General features: G+C 36.9%; 1 pseudogene; it reads left to right on the top strand.

The window, feature by feature from the left end:
• The first annotated feature begins 15,035 nt into the window (after positions 1-15,035).
• Positions 15,036-15,238, top strand: LOC118842843 (annotated as a pseudogene).
• Positions 15,239-17,335: the final 2,097 nt, after the last annotated feature.

The following is a 17,335-nucleotide window of genomic DNA, read 5'->3' as shown; positions in this document are numbered from 1 at the left end:
ATTTATAACATCAAAAAACTATTGGTCATCTATTAAATACTCTGACAAGCGCTGTGGTAGATGATACAAAGCCACAGCTCCTGTCCCCAAGTACCTTACTATCAAATAGAAGAGATAAGGGGAGTACTGGAATATTATAGATGGATTTAAGGAAGGTTGTTTGGTCTAGTTTTGAGGTTTCAACATTAGCATTCACTCTTGCTGTGGCAAATATAAAAACAAAATTTATGTTGACTTGCCTTCAAGGGTATTAAGAGATTACAGGTCTTACAGCTGTTATTGTCAGGAGTACATCCTGAACCCAGATCCTCCTGATGTTAAGCATGGCCCACTCTCATCTATGTGATACTCTTAATTAAAGGGTGTGCAGGTGTTCCATGAAGACCAGTAGCTCTGGTATGAGGAATGCTAATCCCTTTTCAGGGCTTCTTTCCACATTTGATGTCCACCTGATTCATCCAGCTCTCACTTACGGCTCCAAGAAGCTGTAACATTCACAACAGTCACACCTTAGCATATTGTTTGAAGAGACAGGCTAACCTAAGTTGAGGGTAATCAAGGGGTCTCAAACCCTACAATGAGTTAGAAGAGTGAATGCTCCAAGCATGTGAAGACTTCCCCTCCACGCCCCCAGAGAATGGGTGGATGAGAACAATTTGTTCCAATAATTGTGAAGGCAGCTAAACCAGGTGACATGGAAGGCTTAAAAATTATTTAGACATCGAAGATGGCGAGTTCATCTATTGCTGCCTAAGTCATCACAAATCATCTTGACTTTTGTCTTGCCATTGACAAGAAAATCAGCTATTATTGATTACTTCGATTTATTTTTAGTTTGATTGTAGGATTAAACTCCCTTCTTTAGAAAAAGCTAGCCTTAACAGCTAAGTCCAACTAAGATGGAATAGTCTCTTAAATCTAGGTTACTTATAGATTTGGTGAACAGATCAATTGATAAGACTTTATCATTTAGTAGCAGATAATTTAGAAGAACAAAGGAATCATAAGACTACCAGGTTTTTCAAAAGGCTACATTTCCCTTTGTAGCAGAAATGGGGGATGGCCAGAGGCTAAGTTCCCTTTTCTGGTAGCTGGAGAAAGCTTAACCAGAGGTTAAATTCCTATTTCCTATCTTAGTGGATAAGCTCTCTGCCCCCTTTTTTCCCCTGTGCTAGAGTCTTTAATTTGAATAACAGACTCTTCTAAGGAAGATGGAGGGTGACTGCTAACTACTGACCAAAGTTCCTCTTTCCTAGTACACTTTCTGGTCACCTAACCTAATGCTGGCCTATTTACTCCCAGCAGGCAAGGATCCTACCCTATAGTTGAAACACATAGACATACACACAAACACACACACACACACACACACACACACACACACACGCACACACACCCATAATGTATAAAAACCTTTTGCAAAAATGATTATACTCACCATTGGTATAAGGATTGCATGCATCCTTATGGATAGCACAAAATCCAAAAACAACCAGCTCTTGTTGCAAGACAACTCAGCTGGTAACGCACCCAAATATCCACACTGGGTGAAATAAGACTGGTAAATGAAGGCCAGCTTGCTGAAGTTTGAGCCAGAAATACATTTTTTCTGTAGTGGCCATGGTGATGAGGAGCACCATGGAGCTGCTGTAATCAAAAGTAATCTAATCAACAAAAAGACTTGTTACAATGTGATTGCCACTTGGGGAAAAGCACCACATCATCATTCTCGGGTTGCAGGCTTCCACTATGATGAGCCCTAATGAGATCGAAGAAAAATTTTATTAAGATCTTCAGACTATGGAGACAATACATCATCAATGTATTAAAAGAGGACAAGTTTGTAATTCTGGGTGACTTTAATGCCAGAGTAGACACAAACTATCAGATATAGCAAGGAGTCATGCATAGGAATAGATCCAAAAACAGCAAAATCAGTGGTCACATACTAATGAAGACTTATGTTTCTCATGACCTTCTCAGCATCAAAAAGTGATAAATTTACCTAAATGCAATAAAACTTTGTGGAAGCACCCTTGCAGTATACATTGACATTTAATAAACCATTTCCTTGTAAGGGGAAGAAAACATGAGAGAGTGATGAAGGCAATGTGTGTCACACAATGCTGGACTGATCATAGACTTATTCTCTCCAAGTCAAACATTTGCATTCAGCAAAAGCAGTGACCTCAAGACAAGATGACTACTAGAAGACTTAATGTCAATAGATTAGAAGACTTTTCTGAGTGTGAACTGTCTGTTGCTAACTTAGAGGGAAAGCTGAGCCAAGTTGTGGTTCTCAAAAGTGGAGCAAAGAAAGGAGTGGGCAGCTTTCAGAAATTTGTGTATGACACTGCATTTACTGATCTGGGCCTGAACACTCACAAATATCAGGATTGCTTCCATGAAAGTAATGTGGAAATCCAGAAGTTGCTAAATGAAAAACAAGAACTCCACAGGCTTTACTAGCAGGATAGTTCATGCATCTCTAAGAAGGCACTGTTTAACTCTATCAAAAGTGAAGTGCAAGAAAAGCTTAGAAAGATTCAGGATTCTTGGGTCAGAAAGAAGGCCAATGAAAATCAGTCTTATTCCAATAGTAACAATCCAAAGTACTTTTCCAATACCCTCAAGGCTATTTATGGGACAAAGACCTATGGTGCGTGTCAAATACTCAACACTGATAAAGCCACATTGGTTAGTGATAAGGAAAAGATCCAAGAGACATAGACTGAACACTTGCATAGCATTCTCAGCAGACCACAATCAACCAATGCTGAAGCCATTGACAGTATACCTCAGGTTGAAGTCAATACCTCTCTAGCCAAACTTCCAGCTGAAGGTGAGGTTTTGAATGCCATTTGGCTCTTCCAAGGTGGCAAAGTGCCTAGTGCTTATTCTATTCCAGCTGAGATTTATAAGGCGGGGTGTACATTGCTCATACAAAATCTGACTGAACTCTTCCAGTTTATACCACAAGAGGAAGTTATCATCCAGGAGTTCAAAGATTCCTCTGTTGTCTGTCTTTATAAAGGAAAAAAAGGAAAAAGTTGTTCTGTGACTATCACAGTTGGACGGTCTTTCTCTTATTCCTTGCTGGCAATATTCTTGTCAAAGTCCCCTTCAATAAGATTATCCTTCGCCTAAAAGATGATCATCTATCTGAGTGTCATTGTGGCTTTAGAAAGGACAGAGGAACTGTTGATATTGTTTGCTGTTCAGCAACTCCAGGAGAAATAGTGAGAGAAGAAGGTTCTTCTGTACACAACTTTCATCAATCTGATGAAGGCCTTTGAAACTGTCAGTGATGAATGCTTGTGGCAAAATTTGGTTGCCTGGAGCAGATTATCAGTATTGTATGCCAGTTCCATGATGGCATGATTACAGGTGTTGTGTATAATGGATGATACTCTTGCATTTTCCCAGTCAATGATGAAGTGAAGCAGGGTTGTGTGCTTGCTGTCATGATTTTTAGCCTGATGTTTAAGTAATGTTGTTAGATGCCTTTAACAAGGACTAAAATGGCATCAAAGTCAACTACCATACTGATGGTAATATATTTCATTTGCAAAGGCTACAAGTCCAGACCAAAGAGTATGGATAGTGGTGTAACTTTTTGTCCACAAATGATTGTGCATTCAATGCAACCTCTGAGGCTCAAATACAACAGAATTTGGATTGATTCTCTGCTGCTTGTGCTAATTTTGGCCTGACAATTCACTAAGAAAACATGGGTTGTCCATCAGCCAGCACTGTACCATCCCTATGTGGAGCCATGTGTTTTAGAGAATGGAGAGATTTTGAATGCTGTGGATAAGTTCACTTACTTGCACAGTGTACTTTCTAGGGATGTACACATAGATGATGAGTTTGACACATGCATTGCCAGAGCTGGCTCAGTGTTTGGGAGGCCTGCATCAAAGAAAGAGCTGTGCTGTATGAGCAAATCAGAATTGCAGTGGCTCAAAAGAAATACAAAATTTGCAAATTTAGATACATCTCCATTTCATAATAAGAAGAGAATTGTAGTGGGGATCTAGACTGACGCAATGTGATATAATATTAATATTACCAAAATAATAAAGCATTTAGTCATCATATATTTTAGAAGCACCTTGTCTTTTACCTTAAATGTACTCTATTAGCTTATCACACATACTATTAATCCCAAATTTCTAATAATTATCTCATTTATATCTAATTGGAATGAATGCATTTCTAGTTATAATTACAATAACCACAAATGTTTATCCTGGTAGTATGTACCATTGAATTACTACAGTACTCCTTTAAGATTCTAACCACTTTTAGAATAATAATAATAATAATAATAATAATGGTTTTAAATCTATTATCACCATATTATACACATCATTGCACCAACATAAGGGTAGACAAATTAAACCACAAAACACTAGTAAAAGGTCACATAATGCCTGAAAGGCTCTCTGTTACTGTAACAAATGTCATGCAATATTAATATCAATCTAAAATTAATTTCAGTTATTTTGATAAAATTTGCCATTTTATATAAATGTGAAAATTTTTTCTAGGCCTACTTTTGATATTTAAGGTATTTTCTTCATAATCATTAAACTCCTATTAAACATGAGTATATTAAGTGATAGCTTTGATTTAGAAAACACAGAATGCCCAGAACTTAGCCCAATTCTTAGAATAAACAGTTAATAAAGTACTTTTCATTTATTATTTCAATGAAAAAGCTGACTAATTTGCTCAGCATTCACTACTTGATGGAAAATGTTGCCTAAATATTTCAATAGCACATTACCTTCTAAATGAGAAATGGAATATTCAAATTGGTATTAAATATTTCAGCCAGTGAGAGCATTATCAACAAGCATGAGGAAGAAGATCTGAGAAGTTATATGACAATGATAGTGGCTAGCAAATACATGAGGGAGAGGAGTTTATCTGGTTCTATGAAAGCAAAGCAAGCATGAGCAATTGAGCCCACACTGAACTGATATTTGAATTAAATTTACATTTCTTTGAGGTCTTTGAATGTGACCTGAACAATGGAGCACAAGATTGCACTGGAGACCTTATTTCAAGCTAATGTTTAATTATGAAATGAATCTCTGAATCCACCAATTTAGTCAGTCCCACATCCATGATATCATACTATTATCTGGTCTTTGTGTTTTCATCATTTCTGAAAAATCTAGGTAAATGCTAGCTAGCCTATTCCACTTATTGAGTAATTTGTTAATCCTTTCAAAACAGGAAATGATGTTTGATTAGCATAACCTGTTTTGGGTAAAGCTGTGCTATCTCCTTGTTACCACCACTTCTTTTTCTAAATGTTCACTAATCATTTCTTTTAAACCATGAAACAGCAGGTACGAGAAATGTATACTGGAAACTAAACACATACACACACACACACACACACACACACACACACACACACACACACACAGAGTCATGCTCCAGAAAGACAGTCACCTACAACTTTCTCCTTCACCTGCTTTCTGCAATCTATCAACAGCAGTGGGGCTGTCATGTAATTAATTGATCAATTAAAAAGGCTATAGATTTTGTAAATAATTTGGCCACCAGATGGTATTTGACCCACACCTGAGTGTCTTTCTCTCTCCTGAACTTATTGGAGAACAAAGTTGCCCTCCCAATTCTACCATTCCTTCTCACTTAGGCCCCCCTCACTCATTGCTTTTATTTTTTTTTCTCTTAGCCTTCATGTGATTTATTAAAATGCTGTGAGCAAAGCAAGGCAACCCCAAATCTTAGAAAAAATGTCAAACTATAAAATACATTGTAGATTGAAAACATTGTGGTTTTCTCCCATACTTATTCTCCACTGATAGATGGATGAAAAGGAAAATAAAGGATTTAGCCAGTTTTAAAACTCCATCATTTCCTCAGCAACAATTCTCAGGAAATTGGAGTACATGGATTGGGGAAGGAAGAAGGGGAGTGCTAGGGTCAGATCTATTTGATTTCAGTGTGACTGTTGATAATGGAAAGGTTTTCTCATGGAAGTGAGGATTCTAAATACAATATAGTTTGCTCCACTTCCATTCCTTGTTTTCCCATTTGCTCTCCATTCAGTCTCATAGTTCTCTGAATATGTTCTCTCTTCTTTCTTGGCTCCATTCACCTGCCAGGCTGAATGGAATAAGCACTTTTTATTTCAGCATTTCAGAAAGAAAACCAAAAATAGAATTTGAATTTTCTCTCTCTCCCTGTGCCCATAAAATGCATGTCTCTAAATATTCTTCAAGGGTAAAGGGAATATAAACAAGGACTTTTGGAAAAGTATGCTCATATTCCTTTAAACTTAGTCATCCTTTACCCCAGTCATTTCTGCAAAGCCATGAAAATGGTAATCATCAATAGAGAATATTCCAAATATTTTAATGTGGTTTTGAGCTTTGATAGTTTAAAATAAAATAACTTGAAATATCAATAAGACTTTTAAAGCACCACGTACAATTACAAAATTTACAGGGAAATGAAGACATTTTCACAGCCTCTGGTGTGAAAACATTTAGTACTCATTTTTGAAAATTAAGACATTTGATCTTTCCCAGACTTCAATCACCCTTCCCCAATCCTCAACCACTCTTCTTTCAGAGATCATTGTGAAGGGGTCAGCAATCACATCTCATGGTGTTTCAGAACTTAAGAATGTAGTCTGTCTGGTCAGATGACATGAGGTTCTGAAGGGCAGCTAAAAACCTTCTTAAAATCTCCTTATTTATATTAACTATTTCTTCACATTAGACACTTTTGTGCTATATTTTTCTCATCCAAAGGCCATTCTCCATGATATAAAAAAGGGGGGGGGGACACAAGGTAAGAATTTAGCACCTCTGTCTTCTCTTTATTGTCCATCTTCCCAGTCCCACCTACACATAACAATAATTTTAACACTTTTGAATTTTCAACAATATATCTAAAAAATAAACAAGCAAAATCACTTTTTTGTTTGTTTCTTTTGCTTCTCTTAATAGCATCAGTTATAGCTGGAGGTCAACAGGTGAAGAATATTGCATATACTTTAAAAGTTGGTTCATTTGTTGGCTGGTTTTGCTAAACTGCTTCTGTCTTAAAAAAACAGAGAAGAAAGTATGCTTTTTCTTTTTCTAAAGTATTTCTCAGAATCATTCTATCAGCTTCTGTGCTTGGTTTTGACTCCAAGAATATCATGCCTTCCCCAGGATAAACTTGTTGGCTGAAATCTTAGCAGCATGCAGATTGAATCAACTTTAACATGCAACACCTCACAACCCTCAATTGCCTCTCCCATCAAACACCACCATCTTCAGAAGACCTTTTTCAGGCTCCCCAACTATTCTTACCTTCTGTTAAAAGTTAGCTTCCATCTAATCTGTGCATATTGTGTAATAAATGTTTTCTCCCCATTAGAAATGCAAGCTTCTTGAGGGCAGGGATTGCTTTTGCTTTTTATTTGTACACCCCACCTTAAGTATAGTATTTGGTACTTAGAAAATGTTTAATAAGCTCTCAATGAGTGATGGCTTATGGTGTATCTGAAGGAAATATTTGAGAATGAAGATGATGTGAAAACAAAAGACAAAAATAATTATTTTCAAAGATGCTTGTACTATAAACATGTATACTAAAATAATGTAATAACTGATTTAAAAAACTATTTAGGCATCTACCACTTTTCTAATAATGATCTTTTTTGAGACGTTTTCTACATGCTTTCAGTGGGCAGAGATAAATCTGATATCTAATTTATGCCTTCTTCACACATAGCAGAAATGTTACTATTGTAATCTTTACATAGTCTGGGGGTTGAGGAACCTGCAGCCTTGAGGCCACATGTGGCTTTCTAGATTTGTGGGTGCAGTCTTTTTATTGAGTCCAAGTTTGATATAACAAATCCTTTTATTGAAGGGATTTGTTCTGTGAAATTTGGATTCAGTCAAAGGGCCAAATTTGAGGAGCTGGAGGGCAATGTGTGGCCTTGAGGCCACAGGATCCCCATGCCTGCTAGTCACCGTATATAAGATTATTTTCTACATTGAGAAAAGAAGTTCATGGTTTGGATGGCTGTTATGAAGGGATTAATAGTAATGGCCTATGTTATGTAATGTAATGACCTGGTTCCTGATGTAAACCCACACATAGAAGGCTGTCTGGCATTCCCAAGTCTATCATGAAAATGAAATAGAACTTCTATCTCTAACATATTTACTTTCTGGGCAATTTAAACCAATATTATTTGTACAACATGATAAAAATTATAAAATACTCCAAAGTGAACTTCAAAAAAATATTCACATTAGGGAAATTGGACCCTGGTCTTTCAATGTAGATGGATAATTTAGGGGCAAAAAGAGAACAGGATTGTCCAATTTCATTGCTACAAAAGAACCTGGTCTAAAGCAGTCAAAGCAGGGAAAGCTCACCCAAATTTTTTTTAATGTATCAGAAATAAGCTCAGAGCAGCAGAGAAGTCTGTGTGATTGGCTGAGAAATGAGTAAACTTGAAAAAGATGTAATAGCATACTACTATTAGAAATTAAAAACCCTACCTTGCCCACAAAATTATCACTTGCACACAGACTGCAATGGATTAGAAAATTAGGTGAGTGCATTGGACAGAGACACAAGCCTAGTCTAGAAATGATGTTTGGAATAAATGAGTTAATGTATGCCTGATAATGATGATAATGATGATGATTGGGATGACCTAGGAGGCCATGTCTTCATGCCAGACCCTACAGAGGCAGGGAAAAGACACTCCCCGACTTGTCCTTCTGAGTTCAGAGAGTAATCAGCAGGACATTATAAAAGGGAATTTCTCCCCTGGGACCTTTTTGCATATATCCCCAGTTCTGGCTTAGGAGCCAACTAAAAGTCCTTTTTGTTCACCTCATAGTAAGTAGGTGAATGCAGTCATAGACTATTTGTACATGGTCTGTAGTATAAAGTTAGCTCTTTCTTTTCTACATCATCAGGAATTTTCAGAATCAGACTTAGCCAGTCCCAACATGAGTTGATCACATCATGCAGAGCCTGCCACCCATGATCATAAGGACTGGATCTCTGTTGGCCAGTTCCCCATTTTTCAGTTATTTCCATTACATCTGACTCTTTGAAACCCCCTGTAGGGTTTTCTTGGCAAAGATACTGGGGTGGTGTAGCATTTCCTTTTCCATCTCATTTAACAGAGAAGGAAACTGAGGCAAACAAGGTTAAGTGGCTTTCCCAGGGTCACACAGCTAATAAGAGTCAGAGGCTGTATTTGAACTCAGATCTTTCTAAATTCAGACCCAGAACTCTATCCCCTACACCAGGGCTGTCTAACCTTAGGTTATCTTAGGGCCGCATTAAAATAAAATAATTATTCAAGGGCCACACCCAGAATAAATAATACAGTACACAAATAGAAAGTGGGGGAATGAATGAGTCATCAGTATGACAGGTGAAGGTGTGAAGCACAAAAGCAAACACAAAACATAAAGCAACAACACAACAGTATAAATGTAGGTGCAAACTGACTGGTATGCATTGTGCAGACAGAACATATCCCGCAGATTGATTGAAAATTCCGTGCAATATGTTCCCTCCGTAATACTGCTTAAAAACACAAAAGAAAATTAACATAGATGAGAATATTTATTAGTGATGGAATTAAAAAATCTAATATGCATTCCATGCAAATTATTATTTTATTTTTTCCCTCCTGAAAATTAAAACACACAGGTGGGCTGCATAAAATCTCACCGTGGGCCACATGTGGCTCACGGGCTGCCTTTTAGACAGCCATGCCTATACCACCTAGCCGCTCTAGTTTCCCATTATATGAAGAAATTAAAAAAAAAAAAGAATATGAAAATTTTCTGAGATGGCAAGTTACAGTGAAAAATACCCTAACTTTGGATTCAGATGCCCAGGGTTTAAATTTTAGCTTCACCATGTACTACCTGTGGCATCTTGAGAAAGATACTCAATCTTTCTGAGTGTCAGTTTTCATATCTGTAAAATGAGGGGGTTGGACTAGAAGATTTTTTAGGGTCACTTCACAGGACCCTACGATCTTATAATATTTACTGTTATCAGGATTACAATTAGACTTTGTTTAAGTCAATCAGGTTTCACATAAAGACTTATTGTTGTTCACTACTCAGTGTTTCAATATCTCTTCATTTCTGAGTAAAGTCCAAATTCCTTAGCTTAACATTCAGAGCCATCTAATTTGGCACCCTACCTTTCTACTCTCAGCTGTAAGGAGTCTATTTCAATACTACATTCATGTATTTGCTCACAATTGCCTAGGCCTAGATTGTGAGACCTCTGCTCTATAATCATCCTAGATTGAATTCCTAAACCTCCTTGATTGGTAGACCTTCAGTTTGGTACCCAACTGAAAGTGTACAGAGCCATGGTGCTGACCTCATTGTTGTGTGCCTGAGAAACCTGGACAATCTATAAGCGCCCTGCCAGGAAATTGAATCACTTCCATTTGAATTGTCTTAGGAAGATTCTGAAGAACATCTGGCAGGTTAAGGTACCATTAAACTACCAAGCATTCAAACTCTGCTTCAGAGAGCAAAACTCCAATGGGCTGGCCATATTGTTCAAATGCAAAATATAAGCTTGACAAAAAGACTGTTTTATGGAGAACTCACATAGGGCAAGCATTCACTTGGTGGACAGCAGAAGCAATACAAACAAACTCTCAAGGTCTCTCTCAAGAACTTTGAAATTGATTGTGTGACATGGGAGACATCGGCACAGGACCCCTCCACATAGCATTTCCACATCAGAGAAGGTTCTGTGCTTTATGAGCAAAGCAGAATTGAAACAACTCAAAGGAAATGCAGGATGTGCAAGCTTGGAGTATTTATCCCAAATGTTCACATGGATTATTTGTTCCCAACCTGTGATAGAGCATTCCGAGCTCATGTTGGCCTGATAAGCCATAGTCAAACACATCGACTCAACCATAGTGATGCCATTTTGATCCTCTTTGAGAACAAAGGACAACAACCAACCAAACCGCCTTGATAATCTAAATCAAAAGTCATTTGTCATCTTTTCCATGATTTTCCCTGATCTCTCTCAATTATCCTGTTAGTCCATAAATATCACTCTACTTTGACTTCTCATGCATTTAGGTATTATTTTGCACGGTAGTTTTTTTTTCTTTCTTCTCTATCCTTCTTTCCTCCCTTTTATCTTTCTTTTTTTCTATTTTGTTTCTTTGTATCTTTCTATATTCCCAGACAGAATTTCAACTCTATGAGTGTAAGCCTAGGGTCCCATTAAAATTTTTAATCTCCCTCAGCTGCTAGCATAGTGTGTTTGTTTCATAATATATATTCAATAAATATTTGCTGAATTGAATTGAATTTATTACTGTGGTTCAGTGAAGATTGGGAGATATCCCATAAGTATATAAAGGAAAATTATGATTATAGTCCTTGTATTCTATATAATTCTTCAGTTCTGTTTTTGTTTTCAAACAAAATTATATTTATATCTATATTGGTTTTCTATCTCTATTTTTTTCTTCCAGCTGTACATGGGAGTGGTGGTGAGGAAGTTGAATTTGCACAGAAAAACCCTTCCAATGATTATAGAAGCTGGGGACTGTATAATTTTTGTTTAGATCCTAATTTTCTCTTTTTGAAATGGGACTTCTACTAAAATTATGTGAGATATAGAGACTTCTATAACCATATATTAATGGAAGTTTTTTTCCTTTTTGTTTTCAGCATGGAACAATTTTTGTGAAGGCCTTTTGTTGAGATATTAAAACAACCCAGCACTTCCTGAATTCAAGTCTTCGTCTCCTGCTAAGTTAACCCACTCCTCTTTTTAGCTCCTGCGCCACAGTCCAAAACCAATCTTTGGTGTTTATATAAACTGTCTTTCTTAATCCCCTCTATGTACTGGCTGGTCATAGATACCAGACCATGCTTTGGCCACATATCTTATCTTGCCATCCATTGGGCCAGGCCTGTACCACAACCTATTTTCCACCTCTCCAACAAAACCCCTTTCCCTTTTCACATCACCTCTAATTGTGTGGTCTTTCTCTTTCAGAATATAACCCCCTTGAAGGTGTGGAAAGCCTTTTTTTAAATCTTTAAATCTCCTAGTATGTAACACAGTGAAAATATAAGTACTTAATAATTTTCTTTAAGAAAAAATATTCAGTCATTGAACTACTGCAAACTTTGTAGGGGCAGGGGCTATATCTCATTCTTTTTGTACCATTCATAGTGTTTATTTCAGTGTTCTATACATTGGAGGTATTACATAAATAATTGAATAAATAAATGAGGTACAAAATTTGGTAACAATAAAACTATCATCACAATCATTATTGTTCTATATAAAGCCAAAAATAAGTGCTACCAAATGAGGCTTTCACCAACTAAATATGGACAGAGTTATGAACTACAAAGCAGCAATTTTTGCTCCAATTTGAATTCACACTCTGTTAGTTCTATGATCAATCTATAATGAATTTTAAGGTGAACATGGCAAACATTAGATGATTTTATAGTGATTAACTTGTGAGGTCACATTCTGAAATAGAGTAACAGATGTATAGAGAAACATGAAACCTGATTTCTAGCATCTTATTGCTTTATCTCCTTAGATGACACCAGAGTTATGAGATCTCAACCCCAATTTCCCCACCTATAAAATGAAAGTTTGATTGCATTATCTTCTACATCTCTTCTTGCCTTATGTTTCTATGAGAAATTATGAATCTCTAAGTGTACCCCAGTGAAATTTGTTTCAAAACTATAGATCAAGCATTAAAAAACAAAGTATATTGCACAAATGTATATTTAGTACCAAAAATTTTACTATTTTCAGCAACCTGATAAATTGGTATGTAATTAGATTGTGTCTCACAAGAGAGAGAAAAAAACGTTTTCATATGGACTCTGGTCTAGTTCCGAACTTTGGAAGGTAGTACTGTGAGCCCTTGTCTATAGGCAATTTTGCAACACTATTTCTGAATAAAACTCATGTGTGGTCTAATTTTGTAATTCATTATATTTATCCACACATTGCATGTGTCAGGGGAAGTAAAGGATTTTAACAGAAAGATTGTATCTTCCAAGCTATTGTTCTGCATCTTTGAAGAGGCCTTGACCTTGCACCTGAGTCACCTTCTACATGATTGCATCTGGCCTTGCAGTAGGTCCCACAGCCTTAACTCGGTTGTTAATATTGGCAATAATTGTTCAGTTTGGGACAGTAGGCTCCCTCAGGCAAAGTCATTTTCCAGGTCAGTTTGCCCATCATTTTTTGCAGAGGTGCTCTGTCACTAGAAGAAGATGTAGCAGATTAAAGCACAACCAATCCATATAAAACTTGGAGTTGGAGTGCAACTAAAATTTGTTCACCAAGAGAAGAAGTTTTTATTAATTTGTATTTTTAAAAGGCCCCGTAGAAAAGTCTAAAAAGAACTAGAATTTTCCCACCAAACCCTTTCTGTAAATTTACCCTTATGCTATTGTAGAACTAATACATACATGGGAGTAAAAATGGAGTTATTAATAGAGTGACCCTGGGCAAGTTATTTCACCTCTAAGTCTCAGTTTCAATAGCTGTTAAATGGTGGTAACAGTTAGTTCAAGGATTGCTCCATTTTCCATCATTATAAATGGAAAGGAAATACATTGTCCTGTAACAATCACTTGCCAGTCAGGGCTGGCAAGATGCTTGTCAGAGGTATCCTTAATCCTCTGATCCTTCACCTGGAAGATGGTCATCTTCTCTAGAGCCAGTGTGGCTCTGGAAAGGTCCGAGAAATGGTTGATATGGTGATTGCTGCGGGACCACTCCAGAAGAAATACCAAGAGCAGAACAGAGTTATATACACAATGTTAATCTGACCAAGGCCTTGGATACTGCCAATTGTGAGGGCTTTTGTAAGATCATAACAAAATTTGGTTGCTTAGAGAAGTTCATCCTTCTTCTTTATAATAAATGTGAACCTCAAGTTACCCATTTCCTTTCATATAAATGCTCCTTCTTTGCTAAAGCCTGATTCCCTTCTCTTTTTCTTCAGCTCTACCACCCCCACCTGGAAGAAATTAGATTTAGTTTCTTAGACCTCAAACCAAAACCCTTGAATTTAATTTCTTTTGACCATATGCTCTTATCATGTCTACATGTAACATATCTCCCCTTATGATTTGTAAGCTACAGGAGATCAGATACAAAAATTTATCTTTTCTCACCCAGAAGTAAATCACCATGCATGGCACAACGTAGCTACTTCATCAGCTTTTAATTAATTGAATGAAATTAAATCATTATTTTTCAAGCCCACCCTTGCTACCTTTATTTGCTTTACATCCCTTTCTATCATGTGAATCCCTATATTATAATGTGGTAAATAGAAGAAATGTAACACAATGGTATGTGAGCCAGCTTCTGAGTGAGCCCTACTTCTCATACGTACTGGCTGTGTTACACAGTAGAAGTAACTTAACCTATCAGTGATTTCCTGTCTACTAGTAAGAAATGAAGTTGCAGAGCTGCTGCCAATCTGTCATTGTAAAGGAAGTTTTCTGAGAAAGGGATTATACACTAAAGACCAGCTTCAGTCTCCAGGGAAAGGCAAGAAAGTATGTTTAAATCCACAGAGTTCATTTCTTCTTTCCTGTGGACTTTTCCTCTCATAGTAGAGTTCTCATTTTGTGGGAGGCTCTATTTTAGGAAGGTGTCTAGATCACAGGTGAATAATCCTTAATTTTTTCCCCCCAGGCTTCATTCCTCACTCTTCAAGCTTCTTTCTTCACCCTGCTTTCATGTGGATATTTTCTCCCCATTTCTACCCCTCTTTTAGCTTCCTTTTGTGTATTTTCTTCCCTGATTAGAATATAAGATCCTTGAGAGCCAGAACTGTCTATTTTTATTTATATTTGTATTCAAAGAATTTGGCATAGTGCTTTATCAAATAGTAATCACTTAAATAAATGTTTGTTGACTTGTGATTTTATTCAATTGAAAGTCTTTCGTAAGAAATTCCAGTCATCATGTCAGAAAAGAAGCAGCCGGTGGACCTGGAGGAGGACCACGAGTTTGAGGAGTTCCTGCCGAAGACTGGACTGGTTTAGATGCAGATGAGGCTTCACATGTTTGGGAAGATAACTGGGATGATGACAACGTGGAGGATGACTTCTCGAATCAGTTATGAGCTGAACTGGAGAAACACGGATACAAGATGGAGACCTCATAGCAGCACCCTAAGACAGGGAAGATGGAGGAACATTGGATAGAATTGTTGGCGACACCTGGAGGAGAGGGAGGGTTGGAGGTGAATAACAATAAATTGATTGATCTCACCTTGTGGTCTTCTGTTCAGGAGGTGGTGTTTCCACATCATCAATGGTTTGCCACTACGTGATGGCCAGCATTCTTATCATGCTCTAAGGTTTGGGAAATTAAATTTTAAACTAGAAAAATCTTCCTTTGGCATAAGACTTTAGAAACCAGCTTCTCTAGAGTCTGATTTTTTTTAACTGAGGGGACTTTCCCCAATTTAGCTGTGGGGATTTATTCAGTAAGCCATATTAAAAATACTTTCAAGTGTTAAAAAAAAGAAATTCCACCAAGACCCTGACATTTCCATTCCAGATCACCTACTTATTTACCAGAAGGTACATTTCTTTGCTGGATATTCTCACTCTCACCACTCAGGTTTCATGATCAATTCCAAACACTCTAGCTCAGGGGTGGGGAACCTGTGGCCTTGAGGCCACATGTGGCCCTCTAGATCCTCAAGTACAGTGCTTTGATTGAATCAAAATTCACTTGAGGACCTAGAGGGTCATATGTGGCCTCAAGGCCACAAGTTCCCCTCCCCTGCTAAAACTCTTAAAAAGCAAACACTGTAAGAGCTACCATTGAAACTTATTCTTCACAGTTCCCATACCCCTAAAATATCATTTAAAAGATACCTTATCAATGTCTGACCAGACTGGTCAGACTTAAAATTAGAATGAAGTGAGATTTAGAATTGGTGTGAAATTAGATACTCATAGTTCATTTAATGGTTAACAAAAAAATAGGTTTACTTTGTCACTAGAAGACGAAGGAATTTTTGAGTTACAGGGTATGCATATTTTTATAGCTCTTTGTGCAAAGTTCCCAATTGCTCACCAGAATGACTGGATCAGTTCACAACTCCACCAATAATGTAAAAACGTTCCAATTTTCCCACATCCTCTCCAGCATTTATCATTTTCCTGTTTTGTCATGTTAGCCAATCTAACAAGGGAGATATGGTACCTAAGAGTTGTTTTAATTTCCATCTCTATAACCAATAGTGATTTAGAGCATTTTAAAATATGATTAGAGATATCTTTAATTTCTTCCTCTGAAAATTGTCTGTTCATATCCTTTGACCATTTTTCAATTGGGGAATGACTTGTATTCCTATAAATTTGGCTCAGTTCCCTATGTATTTTATATATGAGCCCTTTGTCAGAGACACTGGTTATAAAGATTTTCTCCCAATTTTTTGCTTCCCTCCCAATCTTTGTTGGCTATATCCCAAAGAGATCATACAAGTGAGAAAGAAACCCATATGTGCAAAAACATTTATAGCTGCTCTTTTTGTGGTGGCAAAGAATTGGAAATCAAGGGGATGCCCATAAACTTGAGAATGACTAAACAATTAGGGTATGTGAATGTAATGGAATATTATTGTGCTACAAGAAATGAGGATCAGACAGAGTTCATTGTAACCTGGAATGACTTATATGAACTGATGCCGAGTGAGGGGAGCAGAACCAGGAGATGATTATACATGATTACAGACATATGATATCTGTAAGGACTAACTTTGATAGACTTGACTCCTCTCATCAATGGAAGGTTCAAAGACAGCTCCAAAAGACTCATGACAAAAAAAAAATTATGCACATGCAGAGAAAGAATTATGGAGTTTGAATGCAGATTGAGGCAAATGTTTTGCTCTCTTTTTTTACTTATTTTTTTGGTTTTGTTTCTCCTGTCTCATGATTCATTCCATTGGTTATAATTCTTCTTTACAACTGGACTACTATATAAATAAGTTCAATGTGATGATATATGTGGAATTTACATTGGATTACATGGCATGCTGAGGGGTATGGGGCAGGAGAGGGAGACAGAGTAAATTTTGAACCTCAAAACTTGTGGAACTGAGCATTGCAAACTAAAAATAAAAAATAAATTTATTTTTAAAATGAAATAAAAAGCCAAAAAAATGAAGGCAAGAATGTTCACATGTTATATAGTCTTTTTTCACCTGACTACAGATTTCTTATGTTGGTGTTTGTCACTCAGCTTG

This window comes from Trichosurus vulpecula, chromosome 1 (genome assembly GCF_011100635.1).
Source record: "Trichosurus vulpecula isolate mTriVul1 chromosome 1, mTriVul1.pri, whole genome shotgun sequence".
In the NCBI taxonomy this organism is placed as follows: Eukaryota; Metazoa; Chordata; class Mammalia; order Diprotodontia; family Phalangeridae; genus Trichosurus; species Trichosurus vulpecula.
Note: the sequence above shows the minus strand (reverse complement) of the source record. Positions and strands in the feature narration are given on the sequence as shown.